The sequence below is a fragment of the Marmota flaviventris genome, chromosome 1, assembly GCF_047511675.1.
Source record: "Marmota flaviventris isolate mMarFla1 chromosome 1, mMarFla1.hap1, whole genome shotgun sequence".
Classification (NCBI taxonomy): domain Eukaryota; kingdom Metazoa; phylum Chordata; class Mammalia; order Rodentia; family Sciuridae; genus Marmota; species Marmota flaviventris.
This window is the reverse complement of record NC_092498.1, coordinates 36,363,607-36,380,887: the sequence shown is the minus strand read 5'-3', so window position 1 is coordinate 36,380,887 and position 17,281 is coordinate 36,363,607. Positions and strand designations below refer to the sequence as shown.

At 36.4% G+C, this 17,281-nt stretch overlaps 1 protein-coding gene across 2 annotated transcripts in view; it reads right to left on the bottom strand.

The window, feature by feature from the left end:
• The window catches only part of Umad1 (UBAP1-MVB12-associated (UMA) domain containing 1), a 240,761-nt gene that overhangs the window by 52,144 nt on the left and 171,336 nt on the right, over positions 1–17,281 (bottom strand). The window lies entirely within an intron of this gene.

Sequence of the window (17,281 nt, the reverse complement as noted above, 5' to 3'; positions counted from 1 at the left end):
AAGATACAAAATTCACTATGACTGTGAAGAAAAGAGACTATTACTACTTCAGGAAAAATTAAACATTTTCAGTTAGTACAAAAGCAATAAGAAATCAGAAGACCTGAGTGGGACCTCGCAAAGGAGAAATTATGGAATGTGGGAGACTATGTCTTTGTAAGACTTCCACGATAAATGTCAGAGAGTATTCCACACAACAGTTTCTCACAGTTACTCAAACTGAAAAACACTTTGGGGAGGGCAATCTGTGAAGGACCAAGGCAATGTGGTATACATATAAAGCTATCTGATGGGCTAGCTCGAGCTAGTAATAAATCCCAGAATATCTTGAAGGACCAATAAACTGGCTGCTCCTCCAACTATTCTCTGACAGTCACCAACATAAGTAATTAGGTTATACAACCCCTTTGCTGACTCTTGTCAGATAAGAAGTTCTGAGGAAGTTTTCCTGGGCTTGTCTTATTATATAAATGGTACTTCAGTCCACTGTCACTGTACTCACGTGTACATTATGTGCCAGCCTTTTTCTCTCTTTTCAAGTGGCACAAAAAGGTACAGAAAGTGCAGGTTGCTATTACTTAAAAAAATATGACTTTTAGCTTTTACATTAGGAGGTTCTAGTACATGTATATGTCTATTATATAACTGCTTTTAGAGAAAACTTATGAGTTCACACTCATAATGATTTTGTAACTAATTTAAAAGATGATGTGTGAAAGACATGTTCCTGAGAATACGAAAGCCCAAAAGCAGACATTAAATAGTCCTTATATGGGTAAAAATTCACCTCAATTATTGAACAGGTAGGAAGAACACAGAAAACCTGCCACACAGTAAGGAATGGGGCCTGCTAGGTCTGGAAAGGAATGTAAAACCTAAGTAAATATAGCAGAGATTAATTCAAGTATATTTTTTTCTGTGTATTCATTCAGTTCTATGAATCTTCAGTAAGGTTCAAAATGGAACATCCAGATAATGTCAACTAGACCAAGTACATACCTGCATGCTACTTCTGCATTACCTGAAGATTCACATGGAATTTATCCTTCAAGAAGAAATCTCTAGTTGTGTGAAGCCATCACAAACATGGTTGTACTTTAAACTCTCTATATAGTCTCTAGAAGTTATGACTGTAATATGAACCAAAGCAGGACAAAATAAGGACCATTTGCTACTAATTAAACGACGGAGGATTAGAAAAAGGATGGCTGTGGGAAATAGGGAACAGTTGTTCTCCCAACATGTACCTCTCACCCTGCTGATTTTGTGGCTTTTAAGCCTTTTTAAACCTACAAAAGTGAAAACTAGCAATAATAACAGTAATAACTACCAAAATACAAACAGAATATTGAATAAGTTTTTTTAAAATAATAACTTCTAAATTGGAGACAGAAAACTATATTCAGCAAGAAAAAAAACCTAGTATTTTCACATTTTGGTTCGTTCTTTTAAACATATATTTAACACATATATTGGATCTACTGCAGCTCCATGCAATGCAATAACAAGGTTTCAGTTCTTTGATTCTAATGGCAATCAATACAATCAATCAACAGATAAAGTAGGTTAAATTATATAACTAACAAACAAAGCTTGCTAAAGATAAATAAATAACCACTGTGGTCATTTGAAGCAGAGCTACAAAAGCAGCAGGTTAGCAGGTTTCTGGCAGGGAATAATTGGTGCTGAGCAACAGACTGTGTACATGAGCAGAAACATTGCGTACAACTCATATTAATGCCTTACCCACACCATATGTGCATTTTGGATGGAAACAGGGGCAGCTCTCATATACCTCACATGGTCTGGTCTACTGGCTACGATGAATGAACATTATGTTTCAGTGTGCTAGTTAAACTCAATGGAAGCCAGAAGAATCAGAATTATGACCTTTTGATTATAATTTTTTTCTCTGGCAAAACTGAAATTAGGAAACAGATGCACTGGTAACAAAAATGTATAAATTTGAAATTATGGAAAAGACCTTTACAAACTTGATAAGCAGACCTTATTTTAATTAATCCTGGCGGTGTTTCAGGCAAAATAATCTATGCTAATCTGATGTTCAAATGTAAAAGTCAAGAGTTGGTAGACATAAACAAATAATAATGAGTGATTGTTTTAATTGTTCTTTACTAGCAGCTGAATGTATCATTCCCCCAATACGGACTATGTTAGTGAAAGCAAGGATCAATCATTGAAGTGATTTTTGCAGTCTGACAATTTACCTACAAGAATTGTTGGGACTGTTCCTTTCTAACAAGCATAAAGCATGATTAATCAATGCCTAAGACCTCCTTATTATACAGCAACTCCCAGCTCCCCACCCAAATGAAGTGGTAGTGTAAAAAGAGGGGTTTGGAGGCTCAGTGGTATAGCACTTGCCTAGTATGTATGAGGTCCTAAGTTCAGATCCCCAGAACCACCCCAAAAAGATCACTATTTGGCAAAACTTCAGTTCCCTTTCCAAGAGGTAAACAGCTATGACTTCTGGAGAGAAAAAAAATCTCAGACATGGCATCTAACCCACTTACTTCACAGACTAAGAACTGAATTTGAAGAGAAGTTTAGGACTGTTCCTAAATGATACATTTAATCAGCAAAGGAGTCCAGCAAAAGTATACTACTAATCTATTATATTACCCAGCAATTTAGATGAAAATAAAGGATGGAGAAATGTATTCTACAAAATCATCATCCCAAAAGATATCTTGATCTTGCATAAGAGAATAAACACATCACAGAATAAAACTTCTGTTTAAATGACAATGCAATAATCTAACTGTGGTCCAATGGGTAAAGAAATCAGAAATGCCTGCAAGGTAGGCAGACCTGCGACAGAATGGCGGATCAGGCGCAGCGTCCTGCCGGCGTGGTACACACGTCACCCAAATTGGAGTAGGGACAGAGCAGAGCCGCTGCCCGCGCCAGGAACAGGCCCAGCGACCTGCCGGTGTGGTAGTCACGACACCCCAATTGGAGTAGGGGCAGAGCAGAGCCGCCACCCGTGCCAGAAAGGTGGGCAGACCTGCGACCGACCGGTGGAACAGGCCCAGCGGCCGGCCGGGGTGGTAGGCACGTCACCCCAATTGGAGTAGGAGCAGAGCAGAGCCTCCGCCCACGCCCGGAACAGGCCCAGCGGTCTGCGGGTGTGGTAGACAAGTCACACCAATTGGAGGGGAGGCAGAGCAGAGCTGCCGCCCGCGCCTGCAGGGTAGGCAGACCTGCAACCGACTGGCGGATCAGGCCTGGTGGCCTGCTGGCGTGGAACACTTGTCACCCCAACTGGAGTAGGGGCAGAGCAGAGCCGCCACCCGCGCCCGGAACAGGCCCAGTGACCTGCCGGCGTGGTAGTCACGACACCCCAATTGGAGTAAGGGCAGAGCAGAGCCGCCTCCCGCGCACGGAATAAGCCCAGCAACCCGCCGGCGTGGTAGACACGTCACCCCAATTGGAGTAAGGGCACAGCAGAGCCAACGCCCGCGCCTGCAAGGTAGGCAGACCTGCGACTGACCGGCAGGACAGGCCCAGGGGTCCGCGGGCGTGGTAGATACCTCACACCAATTGGAGGAGGGGCAGAGCAGAGCCGCCGCCCGCGCCTGCAAGGTAGGCAGACCGCCGCCCGACCCTACAAGGGAGACTTTTCAACTATACAAGAGCAATATAAATATATAGGGGAAAAAACATTTCAAAAACACAACAGTTTCACCAAGCAGAAAGAAACGCAAGCAGTATTAAAAGACAAGGAAAGAAAGGACCACAAGCAATGCAGGTCAACTCAACTTTAGAAGAGGTAACAGCTGCAGCAGATGGAATGTCAGATAAAGAAATCAGGATATACATGTTTCAGATGATCTGGAGTCTCAAGGAAGACATTAGACAGCAAAATCAGACAATGAAAGATCACTTCGACAATGAATTACACAAACAAATCCAGGAAGCAAAGGATCAACTATACAGGGAGATAGAGGTTATAAAAAACAAACAAACAGAAATCCTAGAAATGCAGGAAGCAATAAACCAACTTAAAAACTCAATTGAGAATACTACCAGCAGAGTAGAACACTTAGAAGATAGAACATCAGACAATGAAGACAAAGTATTTCAACTTGAAAAGAACATAGACAGCTCAGCAAGACTGTTAAGAAACCATGAGCAGAACATCCAAGAAATATGGGATAACATTAAGAGACCAAACTTAAGAGTCATTGGGATACAGGAAGGTATAGAACTCCAAACCAAAGGAATGATCAATCTATTCAATGAAATAATACGAGAAAACTTCCCAGACTTGAAGAATGAGACAGATTCCCAAATCCTAGAAGCCTACAGGACGCCGAATGTGCAAAATCATAAGAGATCCACACCTAGACACATTATAATGAAGATGCCCAACATACAGAATAAGGAGAGAATTTTAAAAGCTACAAGAGAAAGGAAGCAGATTACATTTAGGGGTAAGCCAATCAGGATAACAGCTGATCTTTCAACACAGACTCTGAAAGCTAGAAGATCCTGGAATAACATATTTCAAACACTGAAAGAAAATGGGTTCCAACCAAGAATTGTGTATCCAGCGAAATTAAGCTTCAGGATGGAAGATGAAATTAAAACCTTCCACGATCAACAAAAGTTAAAAGAATTTGCAGCTAGAAAACCATCTCTTCAAAACATCCTCGCCAAAACATTACAGGAAGAGGAAATGGAAAATAACAATGAAAACCAACAGTGGGAGGTAGGACAGTAAAGGGGGGAAAATAATCAAAGAGGAAAACAAACCATGTTTAGTAACAGAAATAAACAAATATGGCTGGAAGAACAACCCATATGTCAATAATAACCCTAAATGTTAATGGCTTAAACTCACCAATTAAGACACACAGGCTAGTAGAATGGATCACAAAACAAGACCCAACAATATGCTGCCTACAGGAGACGCATTTGATAGGAAAAGACATACATAGGCTGAAGGTGAAAGGTTGGGAAAAATCATATCACTCATATGGACTTCGGAAACAAGCAGGAGTGTCCATACTCATATCAAATAAAATAGATTTCAAGCCAAAGTTAATCAAAAGGGATAAAGAGGGACACTACATACTGCTTAAGGGAACCATACACCAACAAGACATAACAATCATAAATATTTATGCCCCAAACAATGGTGCAGCTATCTTCATCAAACAAACTCTTCTCAAGTTCAAGAGTCTAATAGACCACCATACAATAATCATGGGAGACTTCAACACACCTCTCTCGCCACTGGACAGATCTTCCAAACACAAGTTGAATAAGGAAACTATAGAACTCAATAACACAATTAATAACCTAGACTTAATTGACATATATAGAATATACCACCCAACATCAAGCAGTTACACTTTTTTCTCAGCAGCACATGGATCCTTCTCAAAAATAGATCATATATTATGTCACAGGGCAACTCTTAGACAATATAAAGGAGTAGAGATAATACCATGCATCTTATCTGATCATAATGGAATGAAACTGAAAATCAACAATAAAAGAAGGAAGGAAAAAGCATACATCACTTGGAGAATGAATAATAGGTTACGGAATGATCAATGGGTTATAGAAGACATCAAGGAGGAAATTAAAAAATTCTTAGAGATAAATGAAAACACAGACACAACATATCGGAATCTATGGGACACATTGAAAGCAGTTCTAAGAGGAAAATTCATTGCTTGGAGTTCATTCCTTAAAAAAAGAAAAAAACCAACAAATAAATGATCTCATACTTCATCTCAAAATCCTAGAAAAAGAAGAGCAAAATAACAGCAAAAGAAGTAGAAGGCAAGAAATAATTAAAATCAGAGCTGAAATTAATGAAATCGAAACAAAAGAAACAATTGAAAAAATTGACAAAACTAAAAGTTGATTCTTTGAAAAAATAAACAAAATCGACAGACCCTTAGCCATGCTAGCGAAGAGAAGAAGAAAGAGAACTCAAATTACTAGCATACGGGATGAAAAAGGCAATATCACAACAGACACTTCAGATATACAGAAGATAATCAAAAATTATTTTGAATCCTTATACTCCAATAAATTAGAAGATAGTGAAGGCATCGATAAATTTCTTAAGTCATATGATCTGCCCAGATTGAGTCAGGAGGATATAGACAACCTAAACAGACCAATATCAATTGAGGAAATAGAAGAAACCATCGAAAGACTACCAACTAAGAAAAGCCCAGGACCGGATGGGTATACAGCAGAGTTTTACAAAACGTTTAAAGAGGAACTAACACCAATACTTTTCAAGCTACTTCAGGAAATAGAAAAAGAGGGAGAACTTCCAAATTCATTCTACGAGGCCAACATCACCCTGATACCTAAACCAGACAAAGACACTTCAAAGAAAGAAAACTACAGACCAATATCTCTAATGAACCTAGATGCAAAAATCCTCAATAAAATTCTGGCGAATTGGATACAAAAACATATCAAAAAAATTGTGCACCATGATCAAGTAGGATTCATCCCTGGGATGCAAGGCTGGTTCAATATACGGAAATCAATAAATGTTATTCACCACATCAATAGACTTAAAAATAAGAACCATATGATCATCTCGATAGATGCGGAAAAAGCATTCGACAAAGTACAGCATCCCTTTATGTTCAAAACTCTAGAAAAACTAGGGATAACAGGAACATACCTCAATATTGTAAAAGCAATCTATGCTAAGCCTCAGGCTAGCATCATTGTGAATGGAGAAAAATTGAAGTCATTCCCTCTAAAATCTGGAACAAGACAGGGATGCCCTCTCTCTCCACTTCTGTTCAACATAGTTCTCGAAACACTGGCCAGAGCAATTAGACAAACGAAAGAAATTAAAGGCATAAAAATAGGAAAAGAAGAACTTAAATTATCACTATTTGCAGGTGACATGATTCTATACCTAGCAGACCCAAAAGGGTCTACAAAGAAACTATGAGAGCTAATAAATGAATTCAGCAAAGTGGCAGGATATAAAATCAACACGCATAAATCAAAGGCATTCCTATATATCAGCGACAAATCCTCTGAAATGGAAATGAGGACAACCACTCCATTCACAATATCCTCAAAAAAAATAAAATACTTGGGAATCAACCTAACAAAAGAGGTGAAAGACTTATACAATGAAAACTTCAGAACCCTAAAGAGAGAAATAGAAGAAGATCTTAGAAGATGGAAAAATATACCCTGTTCATGGATAGGCAGAACTAACATCATCAAAATGGCGATATTACCAAAAGTTCTCTATAGGTTTAATGCAATGCCAATTAAAATCCCAATGGCATTTCTTGTAGAAATAGAGAAAGCAATCATGAAATTCATATGGAAAAATAAAAGACCCAGAATAGCAAAAACAATGCTAAGCAGGAAGAGTGAATCAGGCGGTATAGCGATACCAGACTTCAAACTATACTACAGAGCAATAGTAACAAAAACAGCATGGTACTGGTACCAAAACAGGCAGGTGGACCAATGGTACAGAATAGAGGACACAGAAACCAATCCACAAAACTACAACTATCTTATATTTGATAAAGGGGCTAAAAGCATGCAATGGAGGAAGGATAGCATCTTCAACAAATGGTGCTGGGAAAACTGGAAATCCATATGCAACAAAATGAAACTGAATCCCTTTCTCTCGCCATGCACAAAAGTTAATTCAAAATGGATCAAGGAGCTTGATATCAAATCAGAGACACGGCATCTGATAGAAGAAAAAGTTGGCTACGATCTACATTCGGTGGGGTCGGGCTCCAAATTCCTCAATAGGACACCCATAGCACAAAAGTTAATAACTAGAATCAACAAATGGGACTTACTCAAACTAAAAAGTTTTTTCTCAGCAAAAGAAACAATAAGAGAGGTAAATAGGGAGCCTACATCCTGGGAACAAATGTTTACTCCTCACACTTCAGATAGAGCCCTAATATCCAGAGTATACAAAGAACTCAAAAAATTAGACAATAAGAGAACAAACAACCCAATCAACAAATGGGCCAAGGACCTGAACAGACACTTCTCAGAGGAGGACATACAGTCAATCAACAAGTACATGAAAAAATGCTCACCATCTCTAGCTGTCAGAGAAATGCAAATCAAAACCACCCTAAGATACCATCTCACTCCAGTAAGATTGGCAGCCATTAGGAAGTCAAACAACAACAAGTGCTGGCGAGGATGTGGTGAAAAGGGTACACTTGTACATTGCTGGTGGGACTGCAAATTGGTGCAGCCAATTTGGAAAGCAGTATGGAGATTTCTTGGAAAGCTGGGAATGGAGCCACCATTTGACCCAGCTATTCCCCTTCTTGGTCTATTCCCTAAAGACCTAAAAAGAGCATGCTACAGGGACACTGCTACATCGATGTTCATAGCAGCACAATTCACAATAGCAAGACTGTGGAACCAACCTAGATGCCCTTCAATAGACGAATGGATAAAAAAAAATGTGGCATTTATACACAATGGAGTATTACTCTGCATTAAAAAATGACAAAATCATAGAATTTGGAGGGAAATGGATGGCATTAGAGCAGATTATGCTAAGTGAAGCTAGCCAATCCCTAAAAAACAAATGCCAAATGTCTTCTTTGATATAAGGAGAGTAACTAAGAACAGAGTAGGGACGAAGAGCATGAGAAGATTAACATTAAACAGGGATGAGAGGTGGGAGGGAAAGGGAGAGAGAAGGGAAATTGCATGGAAATGGAAGGAGACCCTCAGGATTATACAAAAGTACATAGAAGAGGAAGTGAGGGGAAAGGGAAAAATAATACAAGGGGGAGAAATGAATGACAGTAGAGGGGGTAGAGAGAGAAGAGGGGAGGGGAGGGGAGGGGAGGGGAGGGGGGATAGTAGAGGATAGGAAAGGCAGCAGAACACAACAGACACTAGTATGGCAATAAGTAAATCAATGGATGTGTAACTGATGTGATTCTGCAATCTGTATATGGGGTAAAAATGGGAGTTCATAACCCACTTGAATCAAAGTGTGAAATATGATATATCAAGAAATATGTAATGTTTTGAACAACCAACAATAAAAAATTTAAAAAAAAAGAAATCAGAAATGTGAATGGGTTTTGTATTAGAAGCAAAAAGATCCTGGCATTTCTCTGATAAAGTTATATTCTTAAATGTAATTATTATAAAGGTAAATTCTTCAAAGTAAGATTCTCAGAATCATATATGTAAAAAGAAAAGAGTGAGATTTTTAGACAAATATATTTTCAAATCAGTAGTCTACAAATTTGGGATGGGAAAAATTGCCTTTAAAAAAAGTTGCAATGACAATAACATTGGAGTTGATTAATGAGAAAAGTTTGGATCAGGCTATTTTCCAATGAGACACGAAGAATAACCTCCAAATCACCTCACTCTTCTCTCTACTGGGAAGTCCCTGGGTGACAGGGGACAGATGTTTTGACAAAATGTGATCAGATGTGATGCTCTGTGATCAACTAATTAAGAGATCTTAACCCTAAATGAGCCAGGCCAGAAAAGTGCCAAAATTATGTCCTTAAAGATCATCTCAATCCACTGTTTGATTATCACACAAATAGTTCTTCTACGAAACAAAAACTGTTATTTGAGTGAACAGATTGTTTTCTCATAACCAACATCATTATTTAAAAGCCAAGATACAGGGCTGGGGTTGTAGCTCAGTGGCAGAGTGCGTGCCTGGCATGTGTGATGCACTGGGTTTCATTCTCAGTACCACATAAAATAAATAAATATTAAATAAAGGTATTGTGTCCATCTATAACTAAAAAAATAAAAATAAAAATTTGAAAAAGCCAAGATACATTCATTACACTGGAAAGAATGATTTAACCTATATACCTATTCTCTCAATTATACCTACTCTTAATGTTTTTAGGTATTATATCATCATTTTTCTTCACAGTTTTTTTTTACAAAGTAGCAGTCATAATGCATATAATTTTGTATATCATATTGTTAACTGAAATTATGAAACCAAATATCTGTTGTTGAAAGGCTCATCATCAGTGTCATTTGTGAAAACTGAAAAACATTCCACTGAGTGAATATGCCATCTTTTTTGTACATAAAACTTATGGATTTAAAAAATTATTTTCTTAGAATAGAATCCTATAAGTAGAATTATTGTCAAATCATATTAATATCTTCTTAGCTCTTAATACTTATTGCCAAAATGCTTTCCAAAAACGGCTGTACCAATTTACACTGCCTTCAATATCAATATCAGTATATCTGTATTCAGACTATGAACAGTCTTGTGAAAATACGCAACTTTCAAATAATCTTTGTACCCTCCAACACTTTGAATTTATATGCTTATATACATATAATACTAAAATATTCTTAAAATAAAACTCCTGGCACCCAGCGGCTGAACATTTACTACATGTGAAAGTATTCTTGAGACCTGCCTCCTTCATTTTACCTTTCAAGGCCTCTAATACACATTTTTCAGATACACCCAGTCACAATTCTTTCCCATACAACAGAACCCAGTATTTAATGGGCTAATTTTATTCCCCTCTTTAAGAAGTGGTTACCAAAGTCTACATCATACGGAACTCACAAAGCTCAAGGATATTTTCTTTATTTTAGTAACAATCTGAAATAAAAACAACAAGGAAATTAGTCTCTACAGTCTGAAGGCTCCCACAGCTCTGTGAAAAGACATAAGGGACATATGAAAACACGCCAGAAGTAAAACCAACAGGTTTCATTATTATGTGTACCCATATCTTTTCAAAAAAGTCAACTTTTAGGCTGGGGAAGGGGGATAGTAGAATAAGGGAAGCTATTGACAAAGGGGTACAAAATTTCAGTTACACAGGACAAGGCTTTAGTGGCTGAATTATGACTATGATGAATAATAATGCATTGTATACTTCAGAATTGCTAAAATAATGTTTTCTAAGGTTTTCAAACAAAAAATGATAAGCATGTGAGTTGAGATTTGCAATTATTCTGATTTAATTATTCCAAATTGTAGACATATATCAAAACATCACATTATACTACATAGATATATACCATTAGTACTTTCAAGTTAAAGTAAAAGTTTTTAAATAATCAAAATAACAACTTCTGTTCCCTAAATTACTGAATTATAAAGTCTACATGTAACTTAACTATTCATAAATAAGCTTCCATACCTACCTAGTTAAAAAGAACTCAATTTTTTTTTTTTGTTTACAATTGAATTAGAGAGTGGCCATTGTGGGCTAGACTTAGTAGTGTACTTGAAATAACCGGGACAAATAGGAAAGTCCCCCAGGGACTCTAATATCATGCACTTACTGATTTTAGCAAAGTGGTTTTTGTTACTGCTATGACGTTAATTATGAGTTTTGCAACTATCATCTATTAAATTTTCTGTACAAACTGGCCATTGGGTTCTGTTGGGTCTTCATTAAAAAGTTAGGCATATTTTATATTAAATATGCAATAAACTACTTTGGTTAACAGAAGTTGGAGGGATATTAGTGCCAACGTTTATAGCTATAAATAATTTTGTGTCTTCTGTCAGTATAACCACAGGAGTATCTCAATACCACCAGCTGATAATAATCTTTATAAATCCTACTTTGCAGCTATGCCATCTGTTAGTTATTATTTTATATGTGTCTCCATATGCATATGTGAATTAGTTATCACTCAAAATAAATACACAAATGGAATTATGATTTTGTGGGGAGTTTTTATTGGCTTGTTTTTATATTTGATTATCTTTAGACCCATAAGTAAATAAAAATATTCCTCAGTCTTGGAGAGTAAAAATAACTGCAAATTTTAGAAATAGTTTTTGTGATTACAAATGTAAGAAGTTTAAGTTCAATTAACATATAAATATAAAATATTTGCTAAAACTAGGTTAAGATATATAGTCACCCAAACTGGATACAGTTATATTAAAAGTTGAAACTTACATATTCACAACTTCCCAAATATACCTACAAAGCCAAAAAGAACAAGTTTCCCAGTTAATTGGTAGCTAATATGGCTCCAGTTTTCACAATATAAAATACTTTCCAGGACTGAAAAATAGAATAGTGTGACTATTTGCTTGCTTGTAACGTTTATTCTCTTAAGAAATGAGTCATAACAGCAAAAAAATCAAAACCAGTTCCCTTTTGCGTCTGTGAGTTTATCCCCTTGAGCTGTAAGTAACAGGCTCCTAAAAACTACAGAAGGCAGTAAGTAGTAACAAGGTCATTACAACTCACTATCAAAATTTACCCAGAAGGCCAACAAGAAACAAAGAAGGAACATAAGGATGTGGATAATCCTCTAATTGGATAATTAATTCCAATTATAACTCTTCCCCCAAGTACTAGAGTCTAATGACTTCAATTTTAATAAAGCCCAAATATGGGTTTGTTGGAGTTCATCCTGTACATATCAGAAGTATGGTGAACTCTGTTAAACGTTGCTTCTAAAACACAGATTAACACATAACTTGAGAAAAATTATGTTTTGATGACTATATAGTTCAATGATGTTTTAAGTTACCATATTTTAGATGACAATATCTTAGGATCATACATAGAGAACTGTAAGGTAGAAACAGTATTAATTAATTTAAGTCATCATTAAGCAAAATCCTAAACTACTTTAGAAAGTGAAATGAAAAAGAGACAAATTTTTAAGAAGTTTGGGGAATTGCAATTTTCTGGAATGAATGCTATATTAATTGCACAAAGGACAAAATCCTAGTAATTACTTAAAACAAACATAAATGCTTCTTTTCATAGATGGTCTTTTGTATACATTTATTAAAATATTGCATAATCCAACTCTGTAAAAATTAACTTGATGCCCAAACCAGATCTCTCTTTCCAAATTTTATTCTGCCTAGATTTTAGATTTTCCATTATTTTGAGAGATGTACTTCGATTGGGAAGACAGTTTTTAAATACTTGGGCTATAAAGTATCAGAAAAAATATCACAGACTACTTAAAAAAATATTTTAACTGCCATTAAAACTACATTGTAAAATAGTCCAAGTTATTTTCATTTTACTTTTAACCCTTTGTGAACTGTCACTGAAATTTATGTAAAGCAGTTTCATAGTATGATTTGCCTCTATTTCCAAAATGTTCTTAATAAAGGACTCCATTTCCCAGGAACTTATTTTAATCATATAAAAATTAATCACATAAGTAATTAGAAAAAATATTCATGACTCAAAGCTCATTGAAGGCCCTTCTTGACTCCCCCTAATGCTATTTCTTCCTTTATTGAAAGCTCATAGCTATCTTTGTAGTTATGGAATTCAAAGAATTTATTTTATTCTACTTTACATTCTAGTGACATTGAACTTTCTACTTTTCCACTAATAGAACAAGAACTCTTGCATCTCTTAGAGTCATTGAGTCTTACACATGTCCATACCCTCCCCACCTCCATATCTAATTTGAATCCTGGAAAATGGTAGGCAATGTATATGTTCACCAACATCAACAACAACAAAAATTTTGGAGTACCAAAAGCCAATTTCTCCAAAGGGCCCTAAGAAAAATGAGTTATATTTTGGCAACCACAAATGTTCTTTTTTAAGCTTTATGCCACCCCTACCAATTTATCTATATTCTCATTATAAATAATATTTCTGCATTTCTTGTATATTCCTTAAAAATTAAAATACTGAGAACCATTCTGCTAGTACAGTAATTGTACTTATGAATCACGGTGTGTATATATAATACTAACTGAAATCATTGAACTCTTCCTTGCTAATGTAGTAAGAGTGCCAAAAATAAGATTTTTTTATGGGTAACTCCTAAGAAGTTTAAGAAAAAAACATTTTTTTACACTGAGAAAAGATGCAACTCTTGTGTTCATAATGTATAGTTGAAAACAGAATTTAACAAAGAATTTTACTCCTAAGAGGATCTCTTATTTACTCATTTATTCATCTAGAAATCATTGACAGGGCATTTATGCCTCGCCACATGTCTAGCAGTATGAGAGCTGCTGAGACCATAAAGCTAATTAAGGTGTAGTTCCCACCTTCCAGAAACTCACAGTAAAGTCAAAAAGTTTGAAGCTTAAGCTTTACTCTGCAGATTTGAAGGTATTTTTGTTTTTGAGTGCAGAAGTAACAAAACATGCTGTTCTTTTTGTAAGAAAGAGATTTGGGAAAGAAACTGATCATTTCATAACAGTCCAGTGAACAGATGAGGACCTAGTTGTGGTAGGAGAAACCAGATCTGGAAGATATTTGGTAGGTAGTATCAAGAAAACTTGATAGATTGATGAGGAGGTGAAAAGAATGAATCAAATGACATTTAGGCCTTTGACAGATGGACGAAAACATTAAATGAGACCTACATCATCAGTTAACAAGTACTTACCGAGTACTTTCTATTAGGTACCAGACACTAGCTATACAAAGTCTGTTTTCATTCTAGTCAGGGAGGCAGATAGTAGACAAATGAATAATCTACAAGAGTAATAAATGTGATGGAGAAACAAAGTTATATAATAGTAACAGGGGAAGGACACAGCCGAGGTAGTCATGAAAAGTTACACCTGAATGATAAGGAAAGAGCCAAGCGATGTTATGGTAGAAAGTGGGAGGGTGGCTAGCAAACACAAGGTTGAGATGAGAAAGAGCTTATCCTCATCAAGAGTCAGGAAGGCAGGTGGTGGATGAGGATGGGGACTGGGGATATGGAGAGAAATGAAATTGGAGAGAGCATGGAGCTCTTTGTAGCCCACTGCAAAGAGCTGAGTGTGTATTCTCTGTCCAGTGAGTAGTTAGCAGATTTGAAGCCAAGAAATGATGTGATCTGGCTGATAATTCTCTCTGCTACATGAAGAATGGGCTTAAGAGGGAAGAGTCCTAGTAAAAGTGGTGGTTTAGACTAACAATGACAAAATTGAGAAGCAGTCAGATTCCAGACAGATGACAAGACTTGCTGATGGACTAGATTTGGAGTTTGAGGGAAAGAAGGGAGGCACAGGGGTTTCAGTTCTAAACCAATAATATATGGAGGTGATATTAAATAGAAATGATGGAAACCTGGACAAAGAGAAGCTTCAGAGTGGTGGGGTCAGGAATCATGATCAGGTAATGGCTAAACTGTTAAGAAACTTCCAAGTAAAATGTATACAGTTGGATATATGGTCTAGAACTCAGGTGAGAGGTCTAAGCAGAGGTACACTTTGGGAGTCATGAGACTCTACACAGAATTTAAAGCCTCAAGATTGGATTAGGCTCATTTTGACTGAAACAAGGTGTGGAGGTGAAGATGGGGATGAGGGAAAGAATGTGCAACAATATTTTTGTTTTGCATTTTTGAAGGAATGGAATAAAGAATCCCATTTTTTGGAAGTTTAAGATCAAATTAAATATCATCAGGCTTTTTTTGTGACAAAACATACATAGCCTCTAAAAGTACTTTTCATTATTGTACTCTTGCACTGTGATTTAACACTGCGACCTCCTTTATAGTGTACTTGTTTCTAGTCTGCTGTATTAGTGAGCTCTCTGACAACACTGCCCTCACACTGCCCAGAAGCTACTTGGAAGGCACTTTTGAAATATCAAATACAGCACAAATATATACATCCAGACTTAATCATTAACAATTGATTGTATTAATGGAAAGTCTAGGAGGCAGCTAGTTTCAAATTTCTAAGGATTATAATCTTGAAAATTCCTTTCGAAAGAATTAATCTTGAAATTCTATCAGTGAACAAGCTTTGAAAAATAATTGAGTTCTGTCTGCAGATACTTCCAATGATCTGAATGTTTCTATCCTCCCCCAAATTCATAGGTTGAATATGGATCCTCCAGGTGATAGTATCCAGAGGTATGGCTTTTGGGAGGTGTTAGATAATGAAAATGAAGTCCTCATGAGTGGGATTAGTTTCCTTTTAAGGGACTGAAGAGACCAGAATTCTCCTAAATATTTTTTCTTAAACTTCTTAGGAGTTACCCATAAAAAAATCTTATTTTTGGCACTCTTACTACATTAGCAAGGAAGAGTTCAATGATTTCAGTTAGTATTAGAAATATACACACTGTGATTCATAATTACAATCACTGTACTAGCAGAATGGTTCTCAGTATTTTAATTTTTAAGGAATATACAAGAAATGTAGAAATATTATTTATAATGAGAATATAGATAAATTGGTAGGGGTTGCATAAAGCTTAAAAATGAACGTTTGTGGTTGCCAAAATATAACTCATTTTTCTTAGGGTCCTTTGGAGAAATTGGCTTTTGGTACACCAAAATTCTTGTTGTTGTTGCTGTTAGGACCCATGAGAAGGAAACAACTAAAAACCAAAAGGCTGGCTCTCATCAGATACCAAATTTGCCACATTCTGATTTTGGCCTTTCCAGACTTCAGAACTTATTAAGAAATAAGTTTCTGTTGTTTATAAACTACCTGGTATATGGTGTTTTCTTATAGTAGCCTGAATAAGAGTAAGACACTAAGCAATTAAACTCAAGTAATCATTGATGATTTCTAAACTATCTGTGTGGTTGTCTCCGAAATCCCAAACACATTTCCTGTCAAAGATGCTGCTCATGCCCAGTGTGGTATCACATGCATGTAATCCCAGAAGCTTGGGAGGTTGAGGCAGGAGGATCCTTAGTTCAAAGCCAACCTCAGCAACTTAGCGAGGTACTGAGCAATTCAGTGACACCCTGACTCTAGATAAAATAGAAAAAAAGGTGGGGGGATGGGGTTGGGAATGAGGCTAAATGATTAAGCATGGTATTAAAAAAAAAGATGCTATTTATGGTCAGCACTCACTAAATGTTTGAATAAATGAAATAGATCAAGTTGCTTCAATATATAAGCTGGACATTTTCTTTGTCCTAGATCTATTTCTTTCATCACTAAGTACTCAGCTCCTTGCACAGTGACTTAGGTACAGTCAGTGCTTAATAAATATGTGTTGTATGCATGAACAAAAGAAAAGAACAGTTTTACGGAAAAGATGATTCTTTTCTCCTCTTCATAAATTTACTTCCCATATCATGTCTAAATAAGTTTTCCTTATTAAAAACATTTGCTCACTGTGAAAAATATAAATATAAAAATACAAATCTCTCTTAAAATAAAGGTTACTTCCTAGTTATAACTCATGCAATAAGTCTTTTGGCTGCTTACTCTGTTATGCATTGGGGACACCATGATGGGCCACTCAGGCCAGGTTCCTGACCTCACTCTGGCTGTATGTAGCAATAACCTCCCTCACTACAAACAGAATGTAAGCAGAGGTGTGTCAGG